General features: G+C 39.1%; 2 long non-coding RNA genes across 3 annotated transcripts; one reads left to right on the top strand and one right to left on the bottom strand.

Annotated features, from left to right (window-relative positions):
* Nucleotides 1-11,214: 11,214 nt before the first annotated feature.
* Nucleotides 11,215-22,671, top strand: LOC130457140 (uncharacterized). The gene is made up of 2 exons (XR_008916214.1): nt 11,215-14,083; nt 18,677-22,671. It is a non-coding gene; the product is annotated as an uncharacterized LOC130457140 (long non-coding RNA).
* LOC103100843 (uncharacterized) lies at nt 21,887-23,275 on the bottom strand. Of its 2 annotated transcripts, none has more exons than XR_008916213.1 (2): nt 22,923-23,275; nt 21,887-22,231 (listed from the first exon to the last, which is right to left on the bottom strand). It is a non-coding gene; the product is annotated as an uncharacterized LOC103100843 (long non-coding RNA). The 2 variants fall into 2 exon arrangements; XR_461672.3 differs by having other exon boundaries at nt 22,910-23,275.
* Between the last annotated feature and the right edge of the window lie 35 nt (nt 23,276-23,310).

Genomic DNA, 23,310 nt, shown 5'->3' on the forward strand with positions numbered 1-23,310 from the left:
TCAGGGGGCACCCAGAACTCCTTTCAACAAGATATGGAGAACCAAATCATTTTTTTTTTCAGGTTAGAAGAGTTGCCCAGTCATATAAACATCCAGAAAAGTGTAAAACTACAAAAATTTGTACTCAACACAATTTAAACTTGCCTTTCATTCCACTGAAAATAGCTCCTACTACTTGACTTTTTTGGCTTTCTTCTTTTGTTTCTCTTCAATCAATCAACATCCATCTATTAACTACTAACTATGGACAGGTCATTTATGTAGACTGGGAATCATGAGATTTAAGAAAATGACACAACCTCTACTCTTACAGATCTTACAATCTATTTGGAAAGGCAGAACAAATACAGTGAAAACTTGACTAATAGTACAAGGCAATAAAGTGCCTTGAGAATAGCAAATAAGTGTTCAAAGAACAGAAATATCTCTGAGTCAGAAATAAGGTTGATGAAGGTATGGTAGTGAAAGTTATTCTGGTCAAGGGTCAGAGAAAAGTAAAAGAATCAGTAGAATGCCTTTGTATAAAAATATTTGCCTATCAAATTTTTTCTGGTTCCCTTAAAAGCAAACTAGTTTAAAAACAAAAATAAAACAAACAAAAACAGTTCAGTTATTTAAGTGAGCAAAGAAAAGACTTACACAAAGCCTAAACATATTTCACAAAAGATGTCTTTCTAACCAATTTTAAAGTGACTCTAAAACAACATCATGAGGGCAATCGACCATTATCATTACCACATGAAGGCATGGTTTAAAAAGAAAGAGACCAGAAGAGATTCTCTTGAGGAAGGATAGTCTCATTTTTGTCTTTGCCATTCCCCAGTTGGCTGGCCTCTGGCAGGCTCTTAGTGAATGCTTATGGAATCAAATTGAAAGTAATCGACTTAAAACAATGATTTGTCTTTGATAATCATCTATCCTTTATTTAAAAATTTGCCCTAACTACCATTTTTAAAGGTTTTTCTTCTATTATTCAAACGATTTTTTTAATGTGACCTTTTAGATTTTGTTCACATACATTTGGACATTATTGAGGTACGTGGTGTAACGCTGTTAGCTTTGACCTAATTTCTTCCAAACATTTTTACGTTAATCTCAGCAGCTCTTATCAAATAAAGAGATACTGATCCAGGAGTTTGTGTTTTGGCATTAACTGAACACAAGACTGCTAGGTTCAGTTACTTCTCTTTCTTGCTTGACTCGTCTATCCTATTGGGCAATTCATCATAGTAAAATCATGAAAAGGAAACAAGAAGAAGAATGAATCAAGGAACAAAATGTGGTTTCTACAAGTGGCATCTGCCTAATATGTGGGGGGAAAGAGGTGGTGAATTTCTAATCCTACATTGTCCTCAAGGGAAAGTAGAGTTGAAAAGCAATAAAATTGCCACTGACTCTTCAGAGCAAGTAAAACATCTGAAAACTCACCAATATAAACTGAAGCACAAGAAATCATCCTTTTTATAGTGAACCATTTATATATAACAGAGTTCTTCAATATTTCAATACTTTAAAAATCTATAATTTTACCAGTGTGAATATCTTGTCAACTAACATACTGAAATCCCTCTAAAACATAACAGATGATATCTTTGAGAGTTGTTCTGACTTAAAAAACAATCAATCTTCCTGTAGTCAACCTGGCTATGAATCTCACTGAATTTAGTTAGGTTGGTCTCAGGACAAAAGACATGCAGTCCGCCTCTCTGTCTATACTAAAAGCCTTTGCAATTTGATAGAACATGCTAGAGTTTTTGTACTGCATTGGTATAACTTTCAAGAACCCATATTCATCTCCAATTCAGAATGATACCCTGAAGTAGCTCTTTAACTGAGGTTAAATCAAAAGAAAAGCTATCATTAGATAGTTAATTAGCAGCATAAATAAAAAAAGCATTTAGGAAACAATTTCCAAAACAGAAATGAGTCATTCATTATTAAGGAACAGGATACATACTGAACCAAGAATACAAAATCTCCACCACAAAGGGCAAATAATTTTGATCCATCTTAAAGAAACTAAAGGATGCTTCTTAGTGGGTACAAATCAGTGTGGTAACCCTGGAAGTTCAACAGACTAATGATTAACATGAATTTATATTAGCTGCAACATTATTTGGTAGATTGTAGCTTTTGAAAGTTTAAAGGAGATTAGATGAGGAGTGAGTACGAAGAAGATAATCCGTCTCTTCTATTTCCTACCTACATGACCTTGGGAAAAACACTTAGACTTTCTGGGTCTCAGGTATCTCATCTGTAAAATGAGGAGGTTGAACTAGATGGCCTCTGAGGTCTCTTCCAGCTCAATATCTGTAAGCATATAATCTCATATAATTGTTATTTTCTTCCCTAACAACCTACTTATAGAGATTATGAATCCATTTTAAAAATTCTTACTTTCCATCTTAGAATCAATACTGTGTATTGGTTCCAAGGCAGAAGAGTGGTAAAGGTCAGGCAATGGGGGCTAAGTGACTTGCCCAGGGCCACAAAGCTAGGAAGTGTCAGATCTGAACCTAGGACCTCCCATCACCTGGCTCTCAACCCATTGAGCCACCCGGCTAACCCTGAGAAAATGAATATGCATTACCAAAACAAAATTTTAAAAAGGGAGTCCTCTCTCCATATATGCATATATATCAATATTATATATACAAGTACCTGTTTGTATGAATATATATATATATATATATTTATGTACAGATGTGAACATGTGTGTGTAGATGAAGTTTGGATCTTCTATTATATGGATAAGGGAGAAAGGGAAAAGTCAACTCAAGAAGTATTTCTTAAAATCTGTTAGGCAGATTATACAAACTTTTACAGAAATGAAAGACTCAATCATTGTCCTTAAGGAATATTTGATCTTGTTGGAGGAAGAAAATGTGCACACATGAAACAACCAAAGAAAAACTATAAAGCAACATATGAACAAATGCCAGAAAATCATTTAAACTACAAATGTGTTACTTTACATCACCCCAAAATAAAAATTTAAACATGTGACATTAATTTAGGAGATATTGATATTAGTAAAGAATTCTACATTTTACAAAAATATTCAAAACAAGGTTCTTTTAAATGGTTACTTTCTTTGTAATTTTAAAACTTTATTCAATTAAAAATGTTTTCCCTTGCCTACACATGTATATAATATATGTATGTGTAAATATGTATACATGTACATGCATGCTCATATACATATATACATAAAGATACATGTGTACAGCATAGATATTCCAAGGGAATGTATAGTTGAAAAGCAATAAAATTTTCCTAACTTCAGAGCAAGTAAAATATCCAAAAACTCACCAATTTGATAAGCAGAAGTATGAGAAATTATTCTTTTTTATAGTAACATTTGAAGTAACATTATTTTCTAACTTGAAGCATATTGAACCTTTTTAAATGTTCCACAGACTGGAATAAAAATTAGGCAAGTTAGTATCTACCAATATTCAAAAATTAGAGTCCCTCTGATAAGATTGCTACCCCAGAGGCAGCATGGTTAATGGTTCACAAAGGACATGTCGCCTAACAATCCATAGTGGGCAACTGGCTGAAATAATGCTCCTGTTGTGAAGTCAATAGTCAAATCAATCTCTCTGGAGAAGAAAAATATTGTTCATTGACATAAATTGATTTTTTTTCCTCTAGAAATTCTCAAGAATTCAGTAGCATTTTCCCCACTTTCCCATCCCTTATGATTATGATTTACAGAAATTGTTAATGTAATTTGAATTTATTTTGACCTATTGGAAAATAAATTTCACTACAGAAGAAAAAGAAAAAAAAACTTTATTTTAATTCTCAAATATAAAGATCAGAAAGAAAAAATGCTGGTCTTTACTCAACTCATGAAACACTACTGCAGTACCAAATAGACTTGTCCTCTTCATATGCAGTTTTAAAATAAAATATCTTAGAACTATAAGAGTGGGGTCAAAATCACCCAACCCCTCTTAGACTAGACACATCTATTAGTGTATGCCTTAATTATTCACTGATTGTGAGCAAGACCTGAAAACTGTGTGTGTGACAGACAGCAGTTCAGATTGCCTGGGAGACTTGGTCACTCCCTTGAGTCTATAAAAAAAATCAGAGATGTTGAAAAGAGATGTCTATGTCTTGAAGCAGAGAGAGTGTTCCAGTTAAATCCATGAAACTCATGCGAAAGAACTGAATAATTATAAACCATTAGAAAAGTTTCACCATACCTAAGGAGTAAAATATCATTAGGACACCACCAGGAAAAGGTCTTCCTGGAGTCATGAGTTACATGGTTGCCATGTGTGTTATTTAAACTTGAATCCAATTTCCCCTGAATTCTTTATCTACTGGTGAGATGTTGTGGCACAGGATTCTGGTGTGTTCTTTTGTACCAGTTCTTCTCACTATATTATCTGAGCAAATTTTTGTTGTTGTTCAGTTATTTCAGTCATGTCTGACTCTTCATGATCACTTGTGAAGTTTTCTCAGCCAAAATACTAGAATAGTTTGCCATTTCCTCCTCTGGCTCATTTTACAGATGAAGAAACTGAGGTAAACAGGGTTAAAGCGACTTGCCCAGGGTAACCTAACTAGTAAGTGCCTGAGGTCAGATTTGAACTCAGGAAGATGAGTCTTTTTGAATCTATGCCCAATGCTCTTATCTACTGTGCCACTAGCTGCTCAAACTAACAAGATGTCATCCACCAAACATAAGATTCATACTATTGATATGCTATCAATAAAGCAGACATTTTAAGTTGCTAAGTTAACTGAAAATAAATTGTACTAGATTCAATTCATTTCCTTTATTTAAAAATAGCTATTTGTCTCAAAGATTATTAAATTCAGATTTGATTAAAGCATTAAATAGTCTGTCATGCTATTCTTATAGACAATATAGAAGAACATAGGCTGGAAAATAAAGTTACATGAATTCAGAACACATTGAATAACCAGATACAAAGATTATTGGATCAAAATCAGTTTGGGGAAAGTCTTTGGTAGTGTAATACCAGATTGTGTTGTGTGTTAGCATTTTTATCAATGAGTACAGTAAAGACTTTGAAGGTCATACGAATTGAATTTGTGACTGGTATAAAGCACAGTCAAAATATATAGGATGACCAAATCAAGATCTAAAATTCTGCAGTTTACAGCTTTTGGCAGTTGCCTACTGCACTGAGAGATTAACTGACTTCTCCAGTCAATATGTCAGAAGTAGGAGTTGAACCCAGGTCTTCCTGAATCCAGAACTGTCCATCAACTATGACTTGATGCTTCTCTCAATATTTTGGGAGAATATTGATATTTAAAGTTTTAGAGCAATAGATCAAATCTGTCCCTGTCTTTGACTGTGCTATTTAACATTTTATCGTGATTTAGGTGAGGGCATAAATAATATCCTCATCAAATATGCATATGATACAAAGCTGGTAGGGCTAGCTAACACATTGGATGACACATCCAGAATCTAAAAAGATTTTAACAGGCAAGAATGTTGGGTTCAATCTAAGCTGGAATTTAATAGAGATGAACAAAAATGTCATAAAGATTAGGTTCAAAAATTGTTTTTCAGAAGTACGAAATGGGAAAGTTGTGGCTAGAAATTAATTCATCTGCAAAAAAAAAAGGTTTTAGTGGATTGCAAACCTAGTATAACAAAGAAGCCAGAAAAAAGAGAAGTTATTCTTGACCTCTAATAGAGGCATAGTGTCTAGAATGAAGTAATATTTCATTCTGCCTTGGTCAGATTACATCTGGAATATTATATTCAGTCCTTAACATAACATCTTAGGAATGGATGTAGGTTGTAGCCAAAGCTTAGTGAATAGGATGTACAAAGACCTCAAATACCATATCATGTGAGAATTAGTTGAAGGAATCAGAGTTGTTTATCCTGAAGAAGTGTTAGGGGGACGTGATGGCAATCTTCAAGTATTTGAAGGGCCATCTTATGGAAAGGACAATGGAATCCTTTGTCTTAATTCAAAGAAGGTAGAACTAAGAGAGATAATTTGAAGTTTCAGAAAGGCAGATTTAGGATTGATGTAAGGAAAAGTTTCCTAACAAGTAGAGTGGTCTAAAAGTGGAATGGGGGCTATATCTTGTGCTTTTGGGAACAAAGACAAGTTACAGTTTGTTGGGCATATTGTAGCAGATTCTTAGACTTCTTCTGAGGTCACTTTCAATTGATCCAATAATTTGAAATTTAATTATACTATGAAATTTGGATGGAACTATGATCTCATCAGATATTCCCTCTGTCTAGGTAAATCACCAACCTTTTATGCATTCTCATTCATATTCTTCTAGACATCTGGAGGACCTTCCCTGGTCCTTCCAATATTTTGAGATTATTACTGTGACAACCATCATCTGTCATCAAAAGCAATGACCAGCTTTTATGATGGTAGATATGGCCTTGGTGATGTCTTTTATAAGCAAGTGATCATTTACTGCACCTGATTATAAATACCATGGAACTTTTCATTAGCCTATGAGTCACTTATAATTTTGCCCTTCTGAGATTATGATGTTCCTTGCTTTATAACTGTGTAGCATTACTTGAAGACTGGGGAAAAGGACTGAATTTATTATTTAATTGCTATAGGACCCTCCAAGATGAAGTAACTCTATCAATGCAAGTCAACATTCTGCAATTTATAGTCTTTGACAGTTGCCTATAGTGCTGAGACATTAAGTGACTACTCCAGGCTCGCACGGCCAGCAGGTGTCAGAAAGAGGGCTTGAATTTAAGTCTTCTGAATCCAAGACTATCAACTATGTCATGCTCCCTCTCTCAATATTTTGAGAGAATATTGATATTTTTTAAATTACTTTTTGAAGCAGTAAGCAGTTAGGTTCAATAAAAAACATTGACCAATTTCCAAAACTCAGATCAAACTAACCTACTCAATTCTAAGACCACTTGCTGACCATTCACAACACAGTTTTAAGAAGTATATTTTTCCATGGTTACATGATTCATTTTCTCTCCTTCCCCTTTTCTCTCCCCCCTCCTAGAGCTGACAAGCAATTCCACTGGGTTATACATGTGTTATCACTTGATACTTATTTCCATCTTATTCATTTTTGTAATAAAGTAATCATTTAAAACCAAAACCCCAAATCATATACTCACATAAACAAGTGATAAAGCATATATTTTTCTTCTACATTTCTGCCCCCACAGTTCTTTCTCTTGATATGGATAGCATTCTTTCTCATAAGTTCCTCTGAATTGTCCTGGATCATTGCATTGCTACTAGTAACAAAGTTGATTACATTTGATCATCCCACAATGTTTCAATTTCTATGTACAATGTTCTATTGGTTCTGCTCATTTCACTGTACATCAGTTCATGGAGGTCTTCCCAGTTCATATAGAAATCAAGTACTTCATCATTCCTTATAGCACAATAGCATTCCATCACTATCATATACCACAATTTATTCAGTCATGACACCCCCTCATTTTCCAATTTTTTGCCATCATGAAAAGTACGGCTATGAATATTTTGTACAACTCTTTTTTATTATCTCTTTGGGGGTACAAACCTAATAGTGGTTTTGCTGAATCAAAGGGCATGCAAAGCCCTTTAGGCATGAATCCAAATTGCCTTCCGGAATGGTTGGATCAGTTCATAACTCCACCATCAATGCATTAGTGTTCCAATTTTGTCACATCCCTTCCAACATTTATCATTTTCCCCTACTGTCATACTGGCCATTCTTCTAGGTGTAAAGTGATGTCAGAGTTGTTTTGATTAGCATTTCTCTAATCAGGAGGGATTTAGAACACCTTTTTTTGTGATAATTGATAGTTTTTATTTCTTCATCTAAAAACTGTCTATTCATGTCCCTTGACCATTTGTCAATTGGGGAATGGCTTGATTTCTTGTACATTTGACATTTTATATGTATATTACATGTACACACATATGTATAAAAAGAATGTTTATGTATATGTATGAATAGATAGATGGATTGATGTATACATGGATCAACTCAGTGGAAACCACTTTTATACTTACACTTACAAACACCCAAGTTCAATCATTCACCAAATCTATTTTTTGTAGTCCTTCCCCCAAACAGATATTCTCTTTTCCTATGCAGATATTAGTATATGTAAATAAATGGGGGGGAGACAGAAGGGGGGAGAGAGAGGGAGGCAGAGAGAGAGAGAGAGAGAGAGAGAGAGAGAGAGAGAGAGAGAGAGAGAGAGAGAGAGAGAAGGAGGGAGGGAGTCCTAGAGCTTCTTCATTACTGTCACAAAATACTAGAATTCCTCCATGGGAAAGCAGCATTGGGCCCCCATATGTCTCATGTTCTTCAACTGAAGTGAAGCTTATTAAAGTTATCTGCTTTGCTTTTCAATCAGTTCCATGCTTCCTAAATAATAGGATACAATAGAACCCCTAGATAACTACCCCTGAAAATCTGAAAGACAGACTCAAATTGCCCCCAAAGCCACATTCAAACAACACTCCAATTCATTCACATCATCATTTGCACTCTACTGACAACAAAAGAATTTGAAATCCTATTCCTTGAACACATTCACATTTAATGCATTAATCACTCTCTTTTCTCCCATACATTCAAACTTTAATCATAGACATTCCACCACAAACACCTAGAAGCACATTACTTACTTCACCAATATCCAAAGATTCTTCTAATACGGTTTTATAGATAACTATTTACTATGGGCAACTGTCTACCCCTTTTTGACATGCAGTTCTGTTTTCTGACTTAAAAAGGCAGTTATCCACAGAGTCTAATGCATCCAAACTATATATCCTAACTAAGCATTATGAATTTTCATCCACTTTATTTTTCCAGTGTGGATTATTAAGCAAACCGCCTTCAAGCACTTAGGTGCTTCACAGAGGAAGCAATATTTGAGGGCTTGATATAATTAGCATCATAATATTTGGGAACAAAAGCATTCAAGACTTCTATTTGGAAATTGCACCAGTCACTCTCCATAAAGAACTAGCAAAAACTCTAGGTTACCATATATTTCCTTGGTTTATTGTTTCATATTGCTACTGAAGAGATTATTTAATAAAGTTATCTATGCAGCCCATCTGTCATAAGGTATTACCTTAACATATGTTTAGAAGAACTCTACTGCAATCCATCTCTGATGTCTTATCATGATAAGGCAACCCCAGTTTATCAATGATTATATCAACAATAGTAAAGTCTAAAAGGTCTTGTCAAGCTAGAAATGTTTTCCTATATGCCCAAAGGCAGATCATATATATATTCTGTCCCAGGACCAATCTAGCTATAATAGAGCTATTCAAAAATGGAATGCACTACAGCATTATGTCCTCTAGAAATATTTGATCACATACTGAATAACCCCAGATCAAGATGTCACAGTAAAGATTCTTGCTTCAGGAAAGAGTTAGATTGGATGGATTTTAGGATCACTTCCAAAGCTTAAAATTCTATACTTTGTCAGGCTGAGAAAGGGCTTTCACTAAGCCACCCACACTCTCTAAACTTGTCCAATGTTATATACCTTTGTAAGATGAAGAGCCAGCTATAGTGGAGCATACCAAAATTAACTGCCTAATATGGGAAACTCATAACTTTTACATGAATAGTTGTAGTTCTAAAAAAAATCAATTAGCCAATGCAGAGTTACTATATTTCTTATCATCTAATTGTGTTCATACCACATAGAGCAAGTACTACATTAAGTTCCATGCAAACAAGTTAATAGAAAATAAGCATAAATCATCTTTCCTAAGAGTTAACTCAAGTTCTTGATGTTTCTAATTTGATGTTGTTTATAAACTTGTACATCAGAAAAGGGAGAGAGATGTAACCATATTGTTTTGATGGAGTTTTTTTTTCTTGCTTTCGAATTCAAAATTCTGAGTGCATTGGATCACAATGAAGACCCACAATTAAGAAAATAAGTCTTAATAGAACTGTGAAAGTAGAATGAAAGAACTACCTGCATCTGTCCTTGCTGGAGAGAAAATAAAGGCCTCTAAGCTAAGTAATATCATAGCAATGAGAGTGCCCTTAGGCTTTGATCCAAACCAACCTTAAACCAGAACATGCATGGTGCCTACCTAGCAACACACAACCGCTCACACACACAAACACCTGGAGGCTATGAGAGTTAACCAAAGTGAGACAAATTTCAACAAAACTGCCCATACTCCCAAGAGTTAGCTCAAGAAAAATATTTCACTGGCATGCCCAGATGGCTGCAGATGCTCTCATGGGTCCTGTGACACTGTAAAGAGCCTGACCATGTAAGGATCTTATCTTCCCTATAGAAGTATGATTCCCAAGGTGTTAGCATGCTTTGGCTGTCAGCAACCATCATTCAGGAGTGTTAATTATTGACAGATTAGGGGCTAACCTTATCTTTCCATCGGGAGTCCGCTTTACACTGAAGACTAAGCAATGTAAAACAGAGGTAAACCTGCCCACGTGCCTTTCCCATTCCCACCCCCTTTGGGTCATTTTAACCTACTCCTCCCCAGGCTTAGGAGGTCAGAAAAGGCAGCAAGTGAAGATTTCAGCATCACAACTGCTCCAACAGCCCCTGCAATCTCTGGGATCCCACAAAAGGAAAAAGGTGACCTAAGGCACAAACTAGGGGCATTTCTGGAGATGGTAGCCTAAAAGGTGATCCCTTCCTTCCGAATTCTGCTTAATGACCCAGGCTTTAACCTAAGCAACTGGGTGGAGAGAAAAAAGGACTTCAAACCACAAGTTGTGTCTACCGAGGAGCTAGTGATCCCTTGAGGGGTGATAATTAGCCCACATCAAGGTGGTTGCCCGATGAACGCCTCTTGGCAAAGCCAGGGAATTACCAAGGGTAGATTCAGGCCCAGCTGCCCCAGATAAGAGGTGGCCAGTGTTAATACACAGGCTTCCTCTGCACCTCAGCAGGGCCTTCCTTTTCTAAACAGCCTCCCTTTAATGTTGGCGAATGTTGTTTTTCCATTGACTCAACATCTCGCCTCTGGTGGTAAGGCTGTGGGGAAAGTTAGAGGGGAGGGCGGTGGGAGGAAGAGAGAGAGGAAAATGAGAGATGATGATGCAAAAGGAGAGAGAGAGAGAGAGAGAGAGAGAGAGAGAGAGAGAGAGAGAGAGAGAGAGAGAGAGAGAGAGAGAGAGAGAGAGAGGGAGGGAGGGAGGGAGAGAGGGAGAGAGGGAGAGAGAGAGAAAAAAAGAGAGAGAGAGAGAGGGAGAGAGAGAGAGAGAGAGAGAGAGAGAGAGAGAGAGAGAGAGAGAGAGAGGGAGGGAGAGAGAGAGAGAGAGGGGGGGGAGGGAGAGAGAGAGAGAGAGAGAGAGAGAGAGAGAGAGAGAGAGAGAGAGAGAGAGAGAGAGAGAGAGAGAGAGAGAGAGAGAGAGAGAGAGAGAGAGAGTCACCATCGCAAACAACACACACCTGCTTTGGAAAAGAAAATGACCAAGTCTAAAAGCACTTGCTTCCTCTTGGTTTGGACAAGCCCTTTGTCCTCCCCACCCCCAACCCTAGGGAGCAACTTACGGAATGGAAACTGGCAGAGGCTCATTACTTTTCCTATATGAATTTGGCTGTCATTATCTGAAGGAAGGAAAAAATAAGATAGTTATTGAAGTACAATAAATGTGAAGGGGAATGGACATTGGGAGGGGGCAAAGGGAGAGAGAATGGAGGGTGGTCAAGTAAATGGAGAAAGAAAAGGTGGAGAAAAGGGAAAAAAACAGAAATAGAATCAAAAAAGAAGACAGAAAATGGAAAAGGAAGAAGGAGTAAAGAAAGACAGGGAGGGGAGAATGGAAGAGAAAGGGAGAGTATTGCAGAGTAGACATTTCATCCCAGTGAAGCAAGATTTCTCAAGCCATGGGCACCCCTCGGGTTAATGAGTGAGGGAGATCCCCTTTGAGGCCACTAGGAGCTGAGAAAAGGTCAAGGGACATCTTCCAAACAAAATCTTGATTAAAGCCAGCTAAATGTTTTGACTCGAAGGAGACACGAAGGATTAAAAAGCAAAACAGAGTGGCATGGGTAAGAAAGGAACAGGAAAAGAAAGAAAATTTTAAAAAAACTCACCAGGGACACAAAGGAAATGGTAACAAACACGTCTGAATCAGCTAGTCATCTGCTAACAAGCTGTAAAGATTTCCAATGACAAGTTGTCACATTAGTTTAGTGAAACTGAAGCAGCACTTATCCCTTTTCCTGTGCTTAATCTCTCCCTGCGTGCCACAGAAACATGCTACCACGTTTAATAGGATTAGTTTCGTTCACTTTCTCCAGCCCCCCCTTATTATTATTTTTTTTACAATTCTATTTTCAGCAATACAAGAATCCTTGAATTCATCTACCTCCTGCTGCGCCCAGCAAACCACCACATGGATGGTTTCATTTTTACCCCCTCAATGCAATGACTTTATTTGAGTGAGGGTACGGATTTAGGAGAGTTTGTATCATTTTGTTCTAATGGGACCACCAAATACACTGAAGAGTTCACCTTGAAATGATACATGCAAAAGGGGGAAATGCGCCATGAACAGGCATATATATCTATATATGTTTGGGTGTGTATATGTATGCGTATATGTAGGAAGCAAAATGAGCACTTCTTCATCCTTCTAACTTTTGCTAAGATGAAGCAACTGAAAAATGTATGGCCCAGGCCTCATGTCTTGATTAAATGATACAGAAGGGACAAAGGGACAAAGAAAGGGAAGAAACCTTGTTTGGGGGAGTTGTTTGTGGTAGTTTTGAGTTTTAAAAGAGATCATTACAAAGCAGGATATTTGATAAGAGTATCACAGAACTACAAAATAGCAGAATTTGAAAGTTAGAAGGGACCTCATTGCCATTATCAATTATCAGAAAAGTTATTTGTAAGAACACTCTATTGATAGTATAATGACCTGGTTTCTTGAACCCAGAATCTACTTAGGTAGGCAAAGTAGAAAGAGTACTAGCCTGGAATTAGGAAGATCTGAGTTCAAATCCAGCCTCCAGAACTAGTTGTATGACCCTGGGCAAGTAACTTAACTGCTACTTACCTCAGTTACCACAGTTGTAAAATGAGGATAATTAAAAAAAATACTACCTCTCAGGTCTGTCATGAGGATCAAATGGGAAAATATTTGTAAAATGCTTAGCACTGGGAGTGGCACAGTAGGTACTTAATAAATGTTTCTTCACTTTCTAGTTCAACACTTGCCATCTTTGTGACATTAAGCAAGTCACTTAACCAATCTCCCTGGGTCAAAGGTTGCTCATCTGTAAAATGAACAGCTTGGGCTAGATGATTATTATTTCATTCCTTGATTTGTATTCTCAGCTTCTAGCACAGTTCCTAGCATACAATCAATGCTTTTTGATTGATTGATTGAACCTGAAACTAACTCTAATCCTAAGACTATATATTTCCCTCTCTTCAGTTTTCACCAGAATGTTCTTTTGCTCTGTTCTCAACCAGAATCTTCTAGAATCATTGGCTGATTTTGGAATCTCAGAGAATGAAACATAAGAACCTAAGAACTTGCAAACTTGGGTCTGATCCATACTTCATGTCTGGGGAGAGAAGGAATAACCTCTATCTATAGTTTTTGAATTCACCTTCTCTAAAGGAGTTAAAGAAGTTCTCATAGAAGCAAGTTTACCCTACACAAAAGGAAACAAGAAAGATGAAGAAGCTGGGCTAATGAGAGAATGGGTCAAGTACAGGAGAACCAGAACTCCATCTAGCTCCAGAAGGATGCAAATTTCTGAAAGTATTCCTTACTTTGATCAGAACTGAGCTATGACAAAACTGAGCTAATTCTCTAGGATCAGAGGAACAAGATGGGGGAAGGGGTAACCAATCCTGGGCATGGGAAACAAGATCTCCAGCCTTAAAGTGGAAAATGGGGAGAAGTCAGAACAGATAATCAGGAGTTCAAGGAAAGAGCCAGGGAATATAGTATACTGGACCATTCTCTACCCATTCCTCCCCTGTCTCTTCATTCTCTCATAGCTGCTTTCCCATCACCTTCATAGTGGGAGTTTTGAAGAGACCTCAGGTTGAACACAAGAATGAAATGTAGAGTATAAGAAAAAAAGGTGAGAATTTATAAGATGGCATCTGTTAAACTTATTTTTCCTCTATCAAACTCCCTTTTCCTTTCAATATGATACTCCTCCAAATCCCCCCTACAAGGCTAGAAGATTGTGGAAGAGAAAAAAGCACATTAATGTTACATCCCAGATCCAATTCCCTCCTTTCCCTATTTAAAAACACACTGTGGAAATATATACACATACATGTGCACTCACACAAGCAGACATTTAACTGTTCCAGTGCTTCATCTAGAGGGAACCAGCTGATAGCATCTAACTTTGTACAACTCTCTCCCAGATGTTTTCTTTTCCATTATTACATGATAATTATTTGGAGGGATGATTTTATTCCCTAATCTTGAATATACCAGATCTAAGAGCTTTGTATTTGTCATGTTTTTCACCTGGGATACTAAGAATTGCTGGGCCATGTGTGAACACCTTTTGTTCATTCTCTTTCTGTCTGTGTCTGTCTCTGTGCCTTTCTGTACACACACACACACACACACACACACACACACACACACACACAGAAGAAAATAACAAATTCAAGCAAGACTAGTCCTTCAAAGTTTCAGAAGAGTCCTTCAGTTTCAGTAGAGAAATACTTATAACCCACCCTAGTCTTTAAGTCAAGTTCTAGGTCCATGGATAACACCCTCAAACTTCTTTCCTTGTCTTATCCATACACACAGACATACATATACATACAAACACACAGCATATGCTTTTTGCTTCTCTATCCTTCTAAGTGAAAGCAAAACATATTAAGACATGTTAGTCATTTACAAACTTTAGGACATAGTGCTTAGAATTTTAAAATGGTGTTCTAACAATGGTTACGGTCTTTTTGTTCTCCGCTAAGTTTTTCCCATTCTATTTCTTATAGAAGTACAGAGTTGGAAAGGACTTTAAACATAGAATCATTGGGTTTTGGTAGAATGGGAATCATCTTAGGAATCATCTACCTCAACTGTCATTTTCAGACAAGAAACTGAAACCCAAAAAGTTTATGGCTTTCCTTAGTTCACATAGCTGATGAATAACAAAGGTATGATTTAAACCCATATTCTTTGACACTACATAAAGTGTCCTTTTCATTTTAACATGTTGCTAGATGGGTTCTTAACTTGGGTCCAGGAAGAGATTTCAGTGAGTCTATTGGGGAAGTGGGATGCATCTTTTTTATCATAAAAATATTTTATTTTATCAATTGCAAACTTTCACATAAGTTTTCCAAAGTTATATATTCAAATTGTCTCCTTCCCTTCCCTCCCCACTTCCAGAGCTGAAAAGCAATTTGATATGGATTGTTCATATATTATCATGCAAAATAGAGGAAATTGCATCTTTATTTTCACTAGTCTCTAACTGAAATTTAGCATTTTCTTCAAAATTAAAAAATAATATTGCAGTCACTATGTTTCCCCCAACTGTCAAAGGAGTCCATGATGAAGGAAATGTTTTTAAGAACTCTTGGTCCCAAGGACAAATTCAGCTTGTAACATGAATCTCCTTCTTCCTTGACAAAAGGCCATCTAGCTTCTTCTTAAAGACCTTCAGTAACTGAGAACTTAACTATCTCTTGAGTTAGTATCCTTCTCTTTTGAACATCTTTAATTTTTAAGAAGTGAATTCTTCCTTGTATTAGGTTCAAATCTGACTGCTTGTAAATTTCACATTGGTCCTAGTTCTACCCTCTGGGACAAAGTAGGATAAGACTAATCCATCTTTCACATGATAGACTTTGAAATATTGGAAGATGATTATCATTTTCCCCAACTTCTTCCCCTAAATCTTCCCTTTTTCAGTTCCAAACTACCTTAGAACACTAAAACACTACTATTTTTTCCCATAAATATAACCCAGGATGTTACTTTTGAGTTTTAGCCTAGGTGAGAAATTATATGGTTATAAATCTATAACTCAAAGAGACCTAAGAAACCATCTAATCCAATGCCATCATTCTGCAAATAAGAGAATTGAGAACCCATGAAGGTGAAGGGAATTGTTGAAGGTCCAAGAGGTCTTTGGCTGACTTCATGTGTTAAACTTTTATTTATCAGTTTAAAATCCTGTTACCTCTCTCATATCTCTATATCTGTTTTGAATACAATAACATCAAGTAGTTTAATTTATGTAAAAATGGGTTCTTCATTGAAAATATATGAAATCAATTGTACATTTGTATTTTGAAATGGAAACACTGGCACTTTTTGTTTCCTTTTGAATAGGGTTTCTTGTCCTGTGGTTTCTTTGGTCCAGTAAGCAGTTTTCTCTTTGAGGTCCTTGGTATTTACAAAGCAGGGAGGGTAAAAAGAAAAATTAAAGCAGAGTGCAAACTTTGTGATCCCTTTTGTCTAGAAATGGAATTTGCTGGAAATTATGGGTAGGTTCAGTGTTTGTAAGGCCTTGATTCTTAACATTCACAAAATCCTTGAGTGATCCTTAACTATATAAAGAAGGAGGCTTAAACAGGTAAGGGTAACCTAGATCATTTTGACATGAGCTTTCATAGAGATTGTATGTATGATTGCCTGTTTTCATGAGAAAATTACTAGTGATCCTATCGGTGTGTCTGTGAATATGTATGTAGACATATTTATAAACACCTAAAGATAAGTCACAATTCTACTGCAGGAAAGCATCTCAGAATCAAATATTGAAGCTGTTTAATCCATCTCATTTTACAGAGGAAGACATTTAGACATAGGGAGATTGAAATGGTTAGTGGAAGAACCATTGTGCATGTGGGAGAACTATTTTAGAAATTCTTAAATGTCAATTTTGAGACCAATAAGCTTGTGCTTTCCTTTGATCTTAAAATGATGCCAGACATTTAGCTCCTTCCTCACACACACACCCCAAAACCCCACCCAATTTGTAAAATAATGTGAATCTGGCCCTCTGTCCCAAATACCTGCCTCATCAAAATGCAACCTTTTGTGTTATTTTGTCCAAAATATCAACGGGAAGAAATTTTTAGACATCCCTCAGCTAGTCGCTGCTTGCACCTAGCGGGTTCAAACCCTCTCCTTGTGAATGAATCTTTTGAGGGCTACAGACACTGCAGATAAATCAAGCTCCTGTGACCAAAGCCATTTAAAAAATGTATGTCCCCTGAATTTGCACCCTTGAAATGATTAAGAAAAGGCAAAGAAAGCGAAGGACAGCTAAGGAGACCAGCGAGTCACAAGCAATTAGCCTCCAGATTTGTGGCTACAAACAGAACTGTGGGTCACAACATCTAATGTTAAAGAAAGGGAAGGTGGTGAGGCCGGAGGGAGAGGATTTTTATCCCCTGGGGGGGGGGGGGATAAATGTCGGGAATCTCACACTCTCTGTGCTTTCTCAGCCTAGGAATAAAGACTTCCCCCAGTCCTACTCCCCCCTCTCACACACTCAAGTTCTATGCATGTTCCCTGACTAACCACACCGCATAGAATGCTATGAATAGCAGTTAGTAATGAGCACATGGGACTAAAGACAATTTAAGGGTGGTCACAGATTTTCTTCTTTTCCCTTCTTGGCTTTGCAAGAAGCAGGTGCCTCCTCCCGGTCTCCCCCTCTTCCCCCTCCCCCCAGGCGTCTCGCTGAGAAAGAAAGCTCTGGGCCCAGTGGGGATGGAAGGAAGGACCTTCAAGAGCGAACACTGACTAGGAAGGCTGTCTCCTTTCTCCAGACAATGGCAGGGCCACTGGAGGAGGGGGAGGTGGGCAAGCTGTTTGGGAAGGTTGCGCGTGAGTGGGACCCAAGCCCCTGGAGCTGGGGGAGGGATGCGCCCAGGGAGGCGCAATCAAATCCTCCGAACCCCTCTCGCTGAGGAGGCTTCCAAAACCAGAGGAGGGTGCTAACTACAGCAGCGTCCGCCGCCTCCCAGCTTGGAAAGGAGCCTCGCAGACCCAGGGGACAAGATAAAGGTGGAGGGCTTAAAGGGGGAATGTAGGCTAGGAAAAGATGGAAGAAAAACTCTCCTCACCGTTTACCAAGCTAGAATGGAAGTTCATTCATTGCCTAGTTGGCCCCAAAGCCTTAGACTGAGCTGAAGGAAGGCACTATCTTGGTCAAAAGTGTTACTCTGCACAAAGATAGAATACTCGGAGCACACTGGTCTAGAGAGCCGCTGGTCCAACAGTAAAGACAAAGTTGTCTAAGATGTTTGTTTGTTTTTTGTTTTGTTTTGTTTTTTAAAGACCTCAAATCATAGCAGTACCAAAGCCAAATAGGTCTGCCCCGACCTCAGGGCCTTGTCTGAACTTTTATTGCAGGATCCGTCTCCCTCCAGGCGTTTTTGACCCCTCTTTCCTTGTCCTCAGGCCACCATCCCCTCTTCCACGGGCCTTCTAGGAGACCTAATGACGAGCTAATCTGCATGCTAGGGAAGGCTTGGGCCTGGGGGCCCCGTAAATCTTATCGTTTTCAATGAAGTAGGGACCCTGGAGTAAAAAAGAGGCTAGCAGTTCTTCTCAGTATCCAATTCCTCCACTTCCTTCCCCCCTACCCCGTACCACCCAACCCCACCCCTCGCATGACCTTCCAGCTTCTTCACTGCGTGATGACTTAAAACTTTTGTACGGGTGGTTTTTCTCCCTTCAGATGGAGCCCCCTTCTCATCCCGGACCACATAGAGATGGAAAGAGGGTAGATAAAGGTGATGGTTGGCGGGGGTAAGGGAGGAGGAGCTCAGCAAAAAACCTTCAAAATGCGCCGCTGTCTGGTGAATCCCATGCGCTCTCCAAGGCCCAAGCGAAATGGCTGGATTATGTAAGTAACATCTCACCATGTGCTTACCACCATCTGTTAATATCTTGGTACTGGAAAGTTTGATGCCTGAGGCAAAACCGGGGTTGGCGTGGAAAAGATCCACTTTAGACGGTCTTCCATAAGAATCCAGGACAGGGAATTTCCCTCTTTTTAAGTCCTCCTACCCCCTCCCCCTGCGTGTGTGTTGGGGGAAGGGGACGCTATTGTAAAATATTAAAAGAAAGGTGATCCTTCCAAGTAAGTGGTTGGGGGAGGAAGAATTGGGAGAGGTAACCCCGAGAAGATTTTAATCAAGTTCGAAGATAGTATTGTGTTCTTTGACTGAATTTGGTTTGGATTCCTCTAGGGCCTGCTCTAGGTGAGGGATAAGCGGGAGGGTGCCAGGAGGAGGAAAGTCTCCTTTTTTTTTTTTTTTCGGGAGACCTTTCCCACAAACAAACGCCACTACTATCCCCCAAGGCCCGGAAACCCTTCTAAGGTTTGTACTTCAAGTTCTATGAAGTGATTCGCTTCTGTTTACTTTGAAAGCTGTTGGTTAAACAAACATTACTCTGGAGGCTCATAAGCTGTGGGGTTCCCAAGAGAGAATCTCCGCAGCTGCTACTTGCTACTGATCTTGTGGCATTTCACTTTTTTCCCCTTTCTGTTTTTTTTTCGGAACCAATGCAGGTTATAGATTTGGCTTTTCCTCGGGGCATCCGTGAATTAGAACTCCCTGGGAGATAGACAGTCTGTGACTCAGTACGGGGCCAGGCGCTAGCCCTAAGGGTTGGCTTTTCTTCCTAGCTCTTTCCGTGTGAGTGTGTTTGTGTACCAGTCCGAGAGCCTGTGTGCGCTGGTGTGTCTATCAAGATCATTAGAGGTTGTCTCCTGAAATCCACACCGATGCCTCTTGTTCTGGTAACGAGATCAGATCGCGATCCCCAGAAGGAATAAAACCAGGTTGGGATTTTATGAAGTTTGGTAGTAATTGATGTTTTAAATGATGGAGTCGCTTTCTCACCCATTCAGTTCAAGCAAAGAAACGAGAGGAAAAAAATTCACTCCACGATGGAAACACTAAGGCGAAGTTCATTTATTTAACCTACAGGCCAAAGTAACATTATTTCTAATGGTAAATAAACAAATTCATCAACAGCAAAGGCTCCTTAAATTTGTAATAGAAGAAGCTGCGAAACTTTTATAAACTTTAAGCTTCTTGGAATTGGAAGGAGGGTGTCATGTTAAACCAATAGCTGCTTGTTTTCAAAGATAATTCCTATCTGGTCTAGTCTCCAGGCTTACCGGACCCCTTCCTCTGAAGAAAACAGATGGGAGAATCATATCAGATAGGAGAGACAAGGGCCTTGTGCCTTGCTTCTTTTAGGAACAAGAATAAGAAAGGAAGAAATGGTGGCCCAGTTTGAAAAGAGAAAGATTTTAAATGGTACATGTATTTCCCATAGTAAGGGACAGGGCAATAGGATTCCACAAGCGAAATCTTCATAACAGAAGTGGCAGGCTTAGAGCTTGCTTTCAGGGTCTCTTACTCTTGCGTTTGGTTGCGTTCTTATTTCAGTTAAGCCCGCTTTTGAACAGCTAAGGCAGGCTATAGAACTGAGAAAGACTCACAGAGTGCAGCAAATTGCGCAGGGGAGCAGTAGGGAGGTATAGAAGGAGTAACTGGAGCAGAGTGGGAAACCAGGAGCAGCCGGAAAGAAGAGAGAGCAAAATTGCATCTCGGACCCTTTAACACAAGTCCCTCCAAAGTTGCACCGTCCACTGAATCTGATAAAGGAATAGAAACCGCCTCAGGAACTTTTTCCTCAGACAGTTCCTTAGGGTGAGTGTATGAATGAGTGGGGTGTGTGTGTGTATGTTTGTGTGTGTGTGTGTGTGTTGTGTGTAGTTTGCATCTGAGTTCAGAACAATAGAAATGAACTTTTAGGCTAAAGTTCAACTAATTTGTTTCCGAAGAAAAGTCCAGGTCTTAATCCTCTGGGGGAGCTTGTCTCCCCTACTCCTCCCCCTCCCCCTTCCTCGCCCTGTTGTTTCAAATGCCAGACTGGGCAGATGGCTTTAAGGTGTAGAGGGCACGTCTCCCTGACTCCTACCAATTTCCTTGGGAGTTGGCACTCGCTTCCATTTAGAATCTGTGATTCTTAACGCCCCCTCCCCCCCCCAAAAAAAAGAAAGAAAAAGAAAAGAAAAGAAACGAATGAAGTATACTATATCCTGGGACTCAAATTTCTCCCAAACACACCAGATTTTCTCGAAAATACTTGATAAGGGTATTATTAAGTCCCTGTATCTGATGGAAATTCTGACGAGTCCTTCTACTCCAAAATCTAGATTCTCCCACTCCAACTAAATTGTTATACACTGGGGGGTGGGGGGAGTATGTTTTGTGTAGTCTGTGTGTGTGTATGTGTGGTGTGTGTGTGTGTGTGTGTGTGTGTGTGTGTGTGTGTGTGTGTCCCCAGGGTAAGGACTGGAGTATTATGTAGACTGACTTTCCCCGGGATCTCTTTTTTTCATCTTTGCCGAAGAGATTTAACCTGGCCGGTTTAATTTTTCTGCTCCTCTCCAATGTTTTAATTCTGTGCCAGAAAGTTTCCTGCGGTGCTTGACTTGGACGAGTTATCATCGTTATTTCTTTAAAAAAGAGAACTTTTAATATCCTTCTCACAGTTTGACGGTTCTGTGGCTGAAATTAAAAGCGTCCAAGAAAAGGGGCGTGTGCTCCTGTGTGTGTGTGTTCGGGAGGGGCTGCTGTGGTGGTTGGTGGTGTTCTGGCTGTTTACTATTAACACACTTCATAAATCTGCCATAATAGTTGAGGTGCAAAGAATGATCACAACCTTTGATCTGATTAAATTCCGAGTTCTCTTGCGGAGAAAAATAAATGCGGATCCTCTCCAAATGACCAAAAAAAAATCAACAACAAAAAAAACGGAGTGTAGTTCAATCGGTATTTAATAGGCAAGGTATGAATTGTTTTCGGCTTCTCAATCTTTCCAAGTCTTCACTTCTATAGGACCCTGAAGTCATAAACTCAATGACTTTATTAAAAAATAAACATTTATTCTATTTCTCTTGAAAGGTAGAACAGTAACTTTAACCCAATGATACCCTTCCTTCATATTTGCATCTTGAAAGTCCTAACGATTCATTTCAAGTTCATATTCTTTATCTTTTCTATGTATCTGTTTCTTTGTCTCTGAGCTTCTCTGTGTCTCTCTGTGTGTCTCTCAATAATGTCAAATTGAAGTTTTCTTTCGGTATTGTTTTGATGCCTCACATTTAAGAAGATGAAACCACTTTCCTAAAGAGCTTCCCAGTTTGCTATCCGGGCTCAAGTTGTCCAAGTTGGTCAGAAGTGCAGTAATCTATCTTCTTTCCATCACCCTAGGACACGTTACCAAGTCATAAAGTGTCAGAGCTAGGAGAAAACTAAAAGATAATTTAGGTAGACCCCCCCCCCCCATTTTACGTGGAAGCAAACTAAGTTATTCTTTGTGGAATGCAATGAAATTATTGGGTAATTCTTAGGTCTTTTAAGAAGATTGCTGAATATAAAAGTGAAGATGATGCTCTCAGAGGTAGTCAAGTGCATCTACTTCTCCCAAGAAATGTAGGGCAATTGCCTGGAACTTGGGCAATTCTTATTTTTCCCACTATATTCAGTGTTTATGGGGAACTGTGAAATGTCGAACATTTTTTCCCCACCAAATCTACCTGCATATCATCCCACGTCCGAGAAAAGAGGAGAGAAGAAGAGAAAAGAGGAGAGGAGAGGAGAGGAGAGGAGAGGAGAGGAGAGGAGAGGAGAGGAGAGGAGAGGAGAGGAGAGAGGAGAGGAGAGGAGAGGAGAGGAGAGGAGAGGAGAGGAGAGGAGAGGAGAGGAGAGGAGAGGAGAGGAGAGGAGAGGAGAGGAGAGGAGAGGAGAGGAGAGGAGAGGAGAGAAGCAAAAGTGACATTCTGATGTACTTCACATGATTACTTAGTAAATGGGATAGTTTGGGTAGATTCCTCCCTCCCTTCTCCCTCCCCATCCTCCCATTCCAGTTCCCTGCAACACCCTACTCTTCCGATCTACTTCTCTGTGCCTTCTTTCCCCAAATCTGAGGAGCGATTGACCTCTCTGGGGGCTCGATCAGTTCTGCGAAGAAGAAGAAAAGAGTCCAAGAAGACAAAGTCTTAAGAGGGAGCTGCTCGAACTCATCAGCTCGCTTTGCATCAACTCGCAAACGGCTAGCTTCCCCGAAGCCCCCGATGTGGTGGTGATCTAGGATCCTTCTTTGCAACAGGGGAAGGGACGGGGGACTCTGTGTGTGAGAGAGAGAGTCTAGGGGGAGGAGGGGGCGGGGAGGGAGAGTGCTCGGAGGGATGGAGGAGGGGTGGAAGGCGGCGAGGACTGGGGGGGGGGGGGTGTCCCTCTCTCCTCCTCTTTTTCACATCTCCCCCACCCCTTTTATTTTTTTTTC

Source organism: Monodelphis domestica, chromosome 2 (genome assembly GCF_027887165.1).
Source record: "Monodelphis domestica isolate mMonDom1 chromosome 2, mMonDom1.pri, whole genome shotgun sequence".
NCBI classification, from domain to species: Eukaryota; Metazoa; Chordata; class Mammalia; order Didelphimorphia; family Didelphidae; genus Monodelphis; species Monodelphis domestica.